This window comes from Bos javanicus, chromosome 2 (genome assembly GCF_032452875.1).
Source record: "Bos javanicus breed banteng chromosome 2, ARS-OSU_banteng_1.0, whole genome shotgun sequence".
Taxonomy (NCBI): Eukaryota; Metazoa; Chordata; class Mammalia; order Artiodactyla; family Bovidae; genus Bos; species Bos javanicus.
The window spans coordinates 9,301,491-9,313,570 of NC_083869.1; positions in this window are offsets into that span (position 1 = coordinate 9,301,491).

Genomic DNA, 12,080 nt, shown 5'->3' on the forward strand with positions numbered 1-12,080 from the left:
GACTGAAAGCTCAGAGCTTTGGATTCAGACAAACCTAAGTTCAAATCTCAGAACTACCATTTACATACACAAGAGAGATGAGAAAGCTACTTGTCTAAGATTTTGTTTCCGTATGTAATTATATTCACAGTGTTTTTAAGGAAATCATACGAATTCATAAAACATTTTGGACACTTAAGAAGCAAAGCCCTAATAAATGACTGACATAATCATTGTCACTCTAGCTATACTACTTATTTTATAATACCACATACTTAGCACTGAACTTAATTTAATTTAAAGATTACTCTTAATCTTGCCTCCTCTGATCACCCAAGCTTCAGTGAGGGTCTTTGTGTGCATGACCTTTAAGTGAGTGTAGTGAAAACAAAGATTCAAAGCATTTACATTTAAATTGACTGTTTTCCAGTGTTGAAAATTTTGTTAATAAGCAGTGGCCAATTCTCATAAAGGCCTTTGTAATTCTAGGTTATCTTAGCAAGCTTTCAACATTCTTATAGATATCTACAGCTTCCAGGACTACTGTTCTTAGACATAAAATAAACAGGTGTGCTGGAAGGCGGTGCACTCAAGTCTTTGAAACCTGAGATCCCATTTCTTTCGCTAAGCCTGGAGTCTCTGGGAGCTAAATTACCATCTAAAAAAGATATGCAGCTGGGTGGAAATTTTGTGGTGTTTTACAATGTACCTCATCACACAGAATTTTTCTTGAGATTGGTGGGTTCCTTTGATCTCACCCATTCCATAACCAGCTTATCCTGGTATATGAGTCTTGACATTAGGTGACAAGTGCTCTATTAGCTATTAAATGCTTTACCAGTTCTAACCAATTTTGCAGCCTTGGCTTCTGAGATTTCCGGTAGCAATAAATTTATTATTATTTTCAAGAAGAGACTTCTTTATAGTGACAGACACTATAATGGCTTTTAATGGTTTCACTTGTGCCTACATAAATTTTGATGGGCCATTGGTCCAAAAAACCTCTGTATTTCTTATCTTATTTCCCCAAGTGCCCAGTGGTCTATGCTATGACCTTACCTTGAGGCCTTGTGGGTCCCTTACTGTCTGCCATCCTGCTTTTTTTTAGATTGAGGGGTACCCATTATTTTTCCTTGAAATAACCTCCAAAATTCAAGCGAACTTACTGTTTCTGGCTGCCTGGGCATGCCTCCTGAGATTGGTTAAGACCTTCTAAAGGCACTTACTTTTTTTTTTTTTTTTAATTTTATTTTATTTTTAAACTTTACAATATTGTATTAGTTTTGCCAAATATCGAAATGAATCCGCCACAGGTATACAGGTGTTCCCCATCCTGAACCCTCCACCCTCCTCCCTCCCCTCCCCTCCCTCTGGGTCGTCCCAGTGCACCAGCCCCAAGCATCCAGTACCGTGCATCGAACCTGGACTGGCGACTCGTTTCATACATGATATTATACATGTTTCAATGCTATTTTCCCAAATCTTCCCACCCTCTCCCTCTCCCACTCCCACAGAGTCCATGAGACTGATCTATACATCGGTGTCTCTTTTGCTGTCTCGTATACAGGGTTATTGTTTCCATCTTTCTAAGTTCCATATATATGCGTTAGTATACTGTATTGGTGTTTTTCTTTCTGGCTTACTTCACTCTGTATAATAGGTTCCAGTTTCATCCATCTCATTAGAACTGATTCAAATGTATTCTTTTTAATGGCTGAGTAATACTCCATTGTGTATATGTACCACTGCTTTCTTATCCATTCATCTGCTGATGGGCATCTAGGTTGCTTCCATGTCCTGGCTATTATAAACAGTGCTGCGATGAACATTGGGGTACACGTGTCTCTTTCCCTTCTGGTTTCCTCAGTGTGTATGCCCAGCAGTGGGGTTGCTGGATCATAAGGCAGTTCTATTTCCAGTTTTTTAAGGAATCTCCACACTGTTCTCCATAGTGGCTGTACTAGTTTGCATTCCCACCAACAGTGCAAGAGAGTTCCCTTCTCTCCACACCCTCTCCAGCATTTATTGCTTGTAGACTTATGGATTGCAGCCATTCTGACTGGCGTGAAATGGTACCTCATAGTGGTTTTGATTTGCATTTCTCTGATAATGAGTGATGTTGAGCATCTTTTCATGTGTTTGTTAGCCATCTGTATGTCTTCTTTGGAGAAATGTCTATTTAGTTCTTTGGCTCATTTTTTGATTGGGTCATTTATTTTTCTGGAGTTGAGCTGTAGGAGTTGCTTGTATATTTTTGAGATTAGTTGTTTGTCAGTTGCTTCATTTGCTATTATTTTCTCCCATTCTGAAGGCTGCCTTTTCACCTTGTTAATAGTTTCCTTTGTTGTGCAGAAGCTTTTAAGTTTACTTAGGTCCCATTTGTTTATTTTTGCTTTTATTTCCAGTATTCTGGGAGGTGGGTCATAGAGGATCCTGCTGTGATGTATGTCGGAGAGTGTTTTGCCTATGTTCTCCTCTAGGAGTTTTATAGTTTCTGGTCTTACATTGAGATCTTTAATCCATTTTGAGTTTATTTTTGTGTATGGTGTTAGAAAGTGGTCTAGTTTCATTCTTTTATAAGTGGTTGACCAGTTTTCCCAGCACCACTTGTTAAAGAGGTTGTCTTTAATCCATTGTATATTCTTGCCTCCCTTGTCAAAGATAAGGTGTCCATATGTGCGTGGATTTATCTCTGGGCTTTCTATTTTGTTCCATTGATCAATATTTCTGTCTTTGTGCCAGTGCCATACTGTCTTGATAACTGTGGCTTTGTAATAGAGCCTGAATCACAGTTTGTATGGAAATACAAAGAACCTTGAATAGCCAAAGCTATCTTAAGAAAGAAGAATGGAACTGGAGGAGTCAACCTGCCTGACTTCAGGCTCTATTACAAAGCCACAGTTATAAAGGCACTTACTTTGAAGACAAGGTCAGCCACAGACTCAAATGTTTCCCAGTAAATCTTACCATGAAACTCTCAAATCTGTGACACCCCCATTTTCACCCTGTGAGAAATACAGTCTCTCATACCTCAGTTTTCCACACAGAAGGGTTTGAACAAACTAACTCAAGATCTCAAAACATGAAACAAGCAGAACTTGATCCAAGAGAAGCTTACCAGAGATTCCGGAGAGAGGCAGCAAACCCAAAGGGTGCCTTCACCTGCATCTAGGAGCCATCCCAGAATCTTTAACAGCTGTCTTAAGGTCTCATCTCATTGCCAAACCTGTAAGGGACAAAATTACAAGTTTAGTAAGGAGTTTGATGTTCTGTATTCAAGGGAAAATAACTGATGGATTATGGGACTAGAGTTCTTAACAAGCAGTGGATCACTTAACAAGCAGTGGATCACTATATAAGCCAACCCCTAAGTTGGCTTATATAAAACTATAGCATACTATAATTGTGAAATTCCTGGGTTCCAATTAAAAGAGTAGATATTTGAGAGAGAAAGGAATTGTTTGCATATTGTTAGTAGTTTTAAAACCTTGACTTTAAATATCAAGAGAGAAAATATGTGTGAATATAACATAGATATAGTTCATAATACTCTATCAAGTAGGAAGAATAAGTGAGGAGACAAGATCTGTTATATAAAATGGTAATATTTGAAAACAATGAGCAAGGAAGGGAAAATCAGAAAGAACATGACTGAACTTAAATGCTGATGAGTCTCTGAGAATGAGCCTAACGATCTGAACTGCAGGCTACTGCTGCTGCTAAGTCACTTCAGTCGTGTCCAACTCTGTGCCACCCCATAGACAGCAGCCCACCAGGCTCTGCCATCCCTGGGATTCTCCAGGCAAGAACACTGGAGTGGGTTGCCATTTCCTTCTCCAATGCATGAAAGTGAAAAGTGAAAGTGAAGTCACTCAGTCGTGTCTGACTCTTAGCGACCCCATGGACTGCAGCCTACCAGGCTCCTCTGTCCATGGATTTTCCAGGCAAGAGTACTGGAGTGGGGTGCCATCGCCTTCTACGGAACTGCAGGCTAAGCTCTGGCAATTAACCAAAACAATAGAAACCATTATGCATAGATCTCTCTCATAGGTTGGAAGAATCCACAGCAGAAGAACTGTAGCCTAACATCACCAAAATCTCAAGAGACTGCAGTCTTACAGACAACCACCATTTAAATTATGATTAGTCTTAGAGAAGTATAAAATGTAAGACTTCAAAGGGTTTCACACTGTCCAGGTAGCAAAGAAAAGTGGCTGAGATTTCCTGATTCTTTCCCTAAAAGCCCTTCTCACCCCTCCACACACACATCACCATAATGAAAGCACAGAATGGCTGAGAGAATTAATGGGCAGCAGATGTGTTGAGGTTAGCTTGAGGAGGATGAAATATCCCACGGACGTATTTGTTAGTTCTATAACAGTGTCTGAGAATAAGAGAAGAACATTTGCGAGTCTTAGAAGCTAAAAAAGTAATACATTACAAAGTTCAGTTCAATTCAGTCACTCAATCGTGTCTAACTCTTTGTGACCCCGTGAATCCCATCATGCCAGGCCTCCCTGTCCATCACCAACTCCCAGAGTTCACCCAAACTCATGTCCATTGAGTCGGTGATGCCATCCAGCCATCTCATCCTCTGTCGTCCCCTTCTCCTCCTGCGCCCAAACCCTCCCAGCATCAGAGTCTTTTCATGAGTCAACTCTTCACATGAGGTGGCCAAAGTATTGGAGTTTCAGCTTTAGCATCAGTACTTCCAATGAACACCCAGGACTGATCTCAATTAGGATGGACTGGTTGGATCTCCTTGCTGTCCAAGAGCCTTTCAAGAGTCTTCTCCAACACCACACTTCAAAAGCATCAATTCTTTGGCACTCAGCTTTCCTCACAGTCCAAGTTTCACATCCATACATGATTACTGGAAAAACCATAACCTTGACTAGATGGACCTTTGTTGCCAAAGTAATGTCTCTGCTTTTGAATATGCTATCTAGGTTGGTCATGACTTTCCTTCCAAGGAGTAAGCATCTTTTAATTTCATGGCTGCAGTCACCATCTGCAATGATTTTGGAGCCAGAAAAATAAAGTCTGACACTGTTTCCACTGTTTCCCCATCTATTTCCCATGAAGTGATGGGACCGGATGCCATGATCTTCGTTTTCTGAATGTTGAGCTTTAAGCCAACTTTTTCACTCTCCTCTTTCACTTTCATCAAGAGGCTTTTTAGTTCCTCTTCACTTTCTGCCATAAGGGTGGTGTCATCTGCATATCTGAGGTTATTGATATTTCTCCTGACAATCTTGATTCCAGCTTGTGCTTCTTCTAGCCCAGCGTTCTTATGATGTACTCTGCATATAAGTTAAATCAGCAGGGTGACAATATAGAGCCTTGATGTACTCCTTTTCCTATTTGGAACCAGTCTGTTGTTCCATGTCCAGTTCTAACTGTTGCTTCCTGACCTGCATACCGATTTCTCAAGAGGCAGGTCAGGTGGTCTGGTATTCCCATCTCTTTCAGAATTTTCCACAGTTGATTGTGATCCACACAGTCAAAGGCTTTGGCATAGTCAATAAAACAGAAATAGACGTTTTTTCTGGAACTCTCTTCATTTTTCAATGATTCAGCGGATGTTGGCAATTTGATCTCTGGTTCCTCTGCCTTTTCTAAAACCAGCTTGAACATCTGGAAGTTCACGGTTCGCGTATTGCTGAAGCCTAGCTTGGAGAATTTTGAGCATTACTTTCCTAGGGTGTGAGATGAGTGCAATTGTGCAGTAGTTTGAGCATTCTTTGGCATTACCTTTCTTTGGGATTGGAATGAAAACTGAACTTTTCCAGTCCTGTGGCCACTGCTGAGTTTTCCATATTTGCTGACGTATTGAGTGCAGCACTTTGAAGCATCATCTTTCAGGATTTGAAATAGTTCAACTGGAATTCCATCACCTCCACTAGCTTTGTTCGTAGTGATGCTTTCTAAGGCCCACTTGACTTCACATTCCAGGATATCTGGCTCTAGGTGAGTGATCACACCATTGTGATTATTTGGGTCGTGAAGATCTTTTTTGTACAGTTCTTCTGTGTATTCTTGCCACCTCTTCTTAATATCTTCTGCTTCTGTTAGGTCCGTACCATTTCTGTCCTTTATCGAGCCCATCTTTGCATGAAATGTTCCCTTGGTATCTCTCATTTTCTTAAAGAGATATCTAGTCTTTTAAGAACCAAAAACTGGCTTCTGATTATTTTATAATGGTAAAATCAAATATTAGGTCCCAGAATCAAACAAGATGAGGGATACTATTGTAGACCTTGAGTATTTAGTTTGTATACTAAACAAATAAATAGCTTGTATTTCTAGGAGTAAATGTGAGCTACAAATAAACTAGCTCTTGAAAGATTCAAGACAAGCTTTGAATTAGCTCAAAGCCTAATTAGGTTAAGCTGAACCAGCTGCAATTTAACTACAAGAAGCAAAATAAAAAATGATCTCTGTAGAACAATAATGTAATCTAAAAACAGTATCGTATCTGAGATTTTTTATATGTAATAAATCATACTCAATCTAAAGAGGAAGAATTAGGAGGGATAAAAAAGGAAAGAAAATAAATAATTGACTAAAAATGAAATAAAGAGAAAAATCAACCAATAGAAAAAGACTGAGCAGAGATCAAGATGTTAGAATGTTGAGAAAACAATTTCAAACAATAGAGATAACCATGTACAAATAGTAAGTGACAAAATGAATGATTTCAGCCAAGAACTATTTGGAACTATACAAAAGAATCAAATAGTAATTCTAGAATTGAAGAATAAAAGTATTGCAATAGATAGGGATTGGACAGCTAGAGGATTGGAGAGCTCTGAAAAGAGAAGCAGTAAACTGCAAGGTGGCTCAGAAAAATAAATTTTTTAACTTAATTTGATGCACAAATAGAAAAAAATTGTAAATAATAAAAATGTATAAAAATATATGAGTCACTGTGAAAGAGTCAACCAATATGTATTTGGAGTTGCTAAAGGAGAGGAGAAGAAGGATCAGACAGAGGCAATATTTTAACAGATAATAGTCACAAATTTTTAAAAACCAATAAATACTTCAGAAAGCACAATACGTCATAGCAGAACACATCCAAATAAGCTCAGTGGTCTTTACGTATACACATAACTAAGTACATTGATATTTAACTAAGATCTAACTACTAAATAAATTATTATGATATAAGAAGAATGTATCTACAACTGATTCAGTTCAATTCAGTTCAGGCACTCAGTCGTGTCTGACTCTGTGGGACTCCATGAATTGTAGTATGCCAGGCCTCCCTGTCCATCACCAACTCCCGGAGTCTACACAAACTCATGTCTATCAAGTCGGTGATGCCATCCAGCCATCTCATTCTCTGTCATCCCCTTCTCCTCCTGCCCCCAATACCTCCCAGCATCAGAGTCTTTTACAGTGAGTCAACTCTTCGCATGAGGTGGCCAAAGTATTGGAGTTTCAGCTTTAGCATCAGTACTTCCAATGAACACCCGGGATTGATCTCAATTAGGATGGACTGGTTGGATCTCCTTGCAGTACAAGGGACTCTCAAGAGTCTTCTCCAATACCACACTTCAAAAGCATCAATTCTTCAGCCCTCAGCCTTCTTCACAGTCCAACTCTCACATCCATACATGACCACTGGAAAAACCATAGCCTTGACTAGGTGGACCTTTGTTGCCAAAGTAATGTCTCTGCTTTTGAACATGCTATCTAGGTTGGTCATAACTTTCCTTCCAAGGAGTAAGCATCTTTTTATTTCATGGCTGCAGTCACCATCTGCAGTGATTTTGGAGCCCCCCAAAATAAAATCTGACACTGTTTCCACTGTTTCCCGATCTATTTCCCATGAAGTGATGGGACCAGATGCCATGATCTTCGTTTTCTGAATGTTGAGCTTTAAGCCAACTTTTTCTCTCTCCTCTTTCACTTTCATCAAGAAGCTTTTTAGTTCCTCTTCACTTTCTGCCATAAGGGTGGTGTCATCTGCATATATGAGGTTATTGATATTTCTCCCAGCAATCTTGATTCCAGCTTGTGCTTCTTCCAGCCCAGCATTTCTCATGATGTATTCTGCATATAAGTTAAATAAGCAGGGTGACAATATACAGCCTTGACTCCTTTTCCTATTTGGAACCAGTCTGTTGTTCCATGTCCAGTTCTAACGGTTGCTTTCTGACCTGCATATAGGTTTCTCAAGAGGCAGATTAGGTGGTCTGGTATTCCCATCTCTTTCAGAATTTTCCACAGTTGATTGTGATCCATACAGTCAAAGGCTTTGGCATAGTCAATAAAGCAGAAATAGATGTTTTTTCTGGAACTCTCTTGCTTTTTTGATGATCCAGCAGATGTTGGCAATTTGATCTCTGGTTCCTCTGCCTTTTAAAACCAGCTTGAACATCTGGAAGTTTACGATTCACATGTTACTGAAGCCTGGCTTGGAGAATTTTGAGCATTACTTTCCTAGCGTGTGAGATGAGTGCAATTGTGCAGTAGTTTGAGTATTCTTTGGCATTGCCTTTCTTAGGGATTGGAATGAAAACTGACCTTTTACAGTCCTGTGGCAACTGATTAGTTTTCCATAAATGCAACTTGAAACCAACAACATTGTCAAATCGATAGTTTGCACTTGTAGGAACTTCTGAATTCCCTGCTGCTGCTGCTGCTGCTAAGTCACTTCAGTCATGCCCAACTCTGTGTGACCCCACAGACGGCAGCCCACCAGGCTCCCCTGTCCCTGGGATTCTCCAGGCAAGAACACTGGAGTGGGTTGCCGTTTCCTTCTCCAGTGCATGAAAGTGAAAAGTGAAAGTGAAGTCACTCACTCATGTCCGACTTTTAGCGACCCCATGGACTATAGCCCACCAGGCTCCTCCATCCATGGGATTTTCCAGGCAAGAGTACTGGAGTGGGGTGCCATACCCTGCAGCATGTGGGATCTCAGTTCCCCAAGCATGGGCCCCCTGCTTGGAAGCATAGAGTCTTAATCAGTGGACCACCATGGAAGTCCCACTAGCTCACTGCATTCAATACCATTTTACCCTGCCCTACTTCCTCTCCTATTGTTAGAGAGCAGGATGAGCACAGCCCTTAACAGTAGCCATTAAAGTGAGTGAAATAGCTCAGTTTTGCATGACTCTTTACGACCCAGTGGACTGTAGCCTACCAGGCCCCTCCCTCCATGGGATTTTCCAGGCAAGAATACTGAAGTGGGTTGCCATGTCCTTCTCCAGGAGCTCTTCCCATCCCAGGGATTGAACCCGGGTCTTCCGCATTGTAGGCAGACGCTTTACCATCTGAGCCCCCAGGGAAGCCCCTAGCAGTGGCCATTGCTGTGCCTCATTTCTCTGCTCCCTGTTACTAGGCAACAGGTCTTGCTCAGCCATTGCTCCGTGCCTCAGTGGGCCCTGCCCGCAAGCAACCTACTGTCAGTGAGCGACCCTTAGTGGTCCTGCTTGGCTATTGGTCAGGATTGCAGTGGCCCCTGCCCACTGGTAACTGTCAATAAGGAACCATTGGGGAAATGATTCAGCCACGTGTCAGTGGTGTGGTGGTCATTAGGTGGAAAGTGAGGTAAGAGGCAGATTCAGACCTTTTCCTGGAGGCCCTCCAGCTTACCCAGCCTTGGGCTAGTGGTTGAGCTGGAAGGTCCAAGGAACAGACTGGGGACTGCATTCCAGAGCCCGCACTAAGGCCCTCTACTAGCTGTGGCCATGCCTTGAGGAGCAGTGGAGTCTCCCCCGTCCCTGTCTCTGACCCACTCGCAGTGACTGTCTGTCTGGGTAACAGTCTGTGAGACCTGGTCTCCCCATTTGAGTGACCTGAGGAGACTGAGAGCTGGTGGGTTGGAGGCCTGGCTCCCTCAGAGATGACAGCCGGGCAGGATGTGAGAACCTGGCCCTAAGAAGCTACCAACTGAGATCTGCCTTCTCTTAGCCAAAACTGGGACCTTGAAGGGTAAAAGTTGTGCCCTGGGATTTTGGCCTTTCTGGTCAGGACAGAGAATAACATCCATCCAGTAGAGATTTACAGGAGCATCTTACCTGATAATGACCTGACCTCAAGAACAAAGAATCTGACACTGAGAAGTCTGCAACAATTAATCGCACCCATCCTTCACCTTTTGTTTTTAAAGGGACTTGCTGAAAGCTTTCAGTAACTTTGGGGTTCTCAGGGCATGAGCCACCCATCTCCATGTATGAATCTGTAATAAACCTTTCTCTGTTCGAAACTCTGTTTAGTATTGATGGGCCTCTCTGTGCATTGGCCATAGGAACTTGCGATTTTGGCAACACCATCATATACATCAGTCATTTCCCCTGCCTGCATACCATGGTCTCACCCATTATTCAGACAACTTGGAAGTACAGGGCACATTTGTTTGGAATATGACAATTAAAACGAATACCAAAACTTACCCAGTAGTTTCCTATGAGATTATTCTCCTATTTATTCTATCCTTTTTGTCATGACTAATTGTATATTTTTTTTCTAATGGATCAGGACCTTTTCAGTCTCCATTTCCTCAAATTTGTTCCACATCCAACTTCCAGACTCATATTCCCAAATTGCCTAATTCTTCACTGCCTGGCCAATAAGACAGCCTCCTCAGACTGCTGATCACATCCTCTTCAAACAGCACTTCCCACCAAGTCTCCATAGGGCCCTACATTTTAGCTCCACCTGCTTAGTTCTAAGAGGGAATTCCTACACAAATACGGCATTTTCCACTTCTGCATGTGCTACTCATTCTCTCTGGAATGTTCTACTCATCATTTTTTCTTATGAAATAAAGAAGGAGATTTTACAATATTTCTGTACTTGTCAGTGATCAGTTGCAGAGATAAAAGTCTAGCTAGTTTAAATCCACAGGGATTTGATTACAGGGTTCTCAATAGCTTGCAGTATTCTCAGGGATGCTGAAGGAAGAGGGTCCAAGTTGATACTCAAACCAATACCACTAAAGGAGACCATCAGTCACCTCTTTGAAGTGGAGAAGACTGCATAGAAAACTTCCAAAGTCGAGAAAGTCGCTGTCAAGAAGCCACCACCATCACTGCAAGCTTCAGCACTATACTGAGACTGCTGGAATCAAAATTTATTCCCCATGCTCTCTCCCTCAACACCCTTGAGGCTACTGGCAAGATACTGGGATCTCTGCCACCACTATCAAGGAAGGAAGGAGGGAGGAAATTTGCTTCATGACTGAACTTGGCACCCAAAACAGCAGAATCAGGCCTTCATTTCAGTTCTGTCTTCCAAATCTTACATGCAAGCACATCATCGGTCAAGGGTAAATTGTACTGTTTTATCACCCTAAGTCTACTGTTTTTCCACCCTGAGTCACTAAACCCTTGTGGTAACTACTTTCTCTTTTAAAAAACCACTATTACATTTCTTTCTCCAGGGACTTTTTCCCTGCTTCCACAGCCCTAAATATGTTCATATTTGTTCATTTGCTTGTAGATTCATTCATTCATTCCACCAGTTGCACAGGTTTCTGAGAAATGTCATTTTTAGCCTTCCAGCCTCTTAATTATAGGAAGGACACTAGTAGAGGAGTGGAATAGATGTTGAGTGCCAAGCCACCATCTTCACTGCGATCCTGTCTTCATGGTGCCCATTCCAAACCCACTGAATGTTCCTCAAGTGGCCCCTCCCTTCTTTGTCCATCTATACTCTTTAGTTTGTACATTTTCTCTTCTAAGTACAAGTTTATTCTTTCACTGGATTATAAAATCCTTGAAAATAAGACATTGAATCTTTCTAAAAATTTGGAGACTCCATAGTGTATTCCAGAAAGTGAATATTGTTTCTCTATGGAAACCTTGCATAATTACACTGGATATATTTAATAAACATAGGCTGCATAAATGAATGAGTGAACAAATATGAACATACTTAGGATCTTGAAATCAGAGAAAATATCCCTGAAGGAAGATTAAAAATAGTTGTTTTTAAAAGAGAAAATAGTAGTCACAAGCGTTTGGTGATTCAGAGTGGAAAAATAAGAGTAATAAGACAACTAAGAATGTAGAAAATTCATATGCAAAAAACAGATTTATTTACATAAAAATTATCCTAGGATAAATCATTTATATTAGCAACAAGAG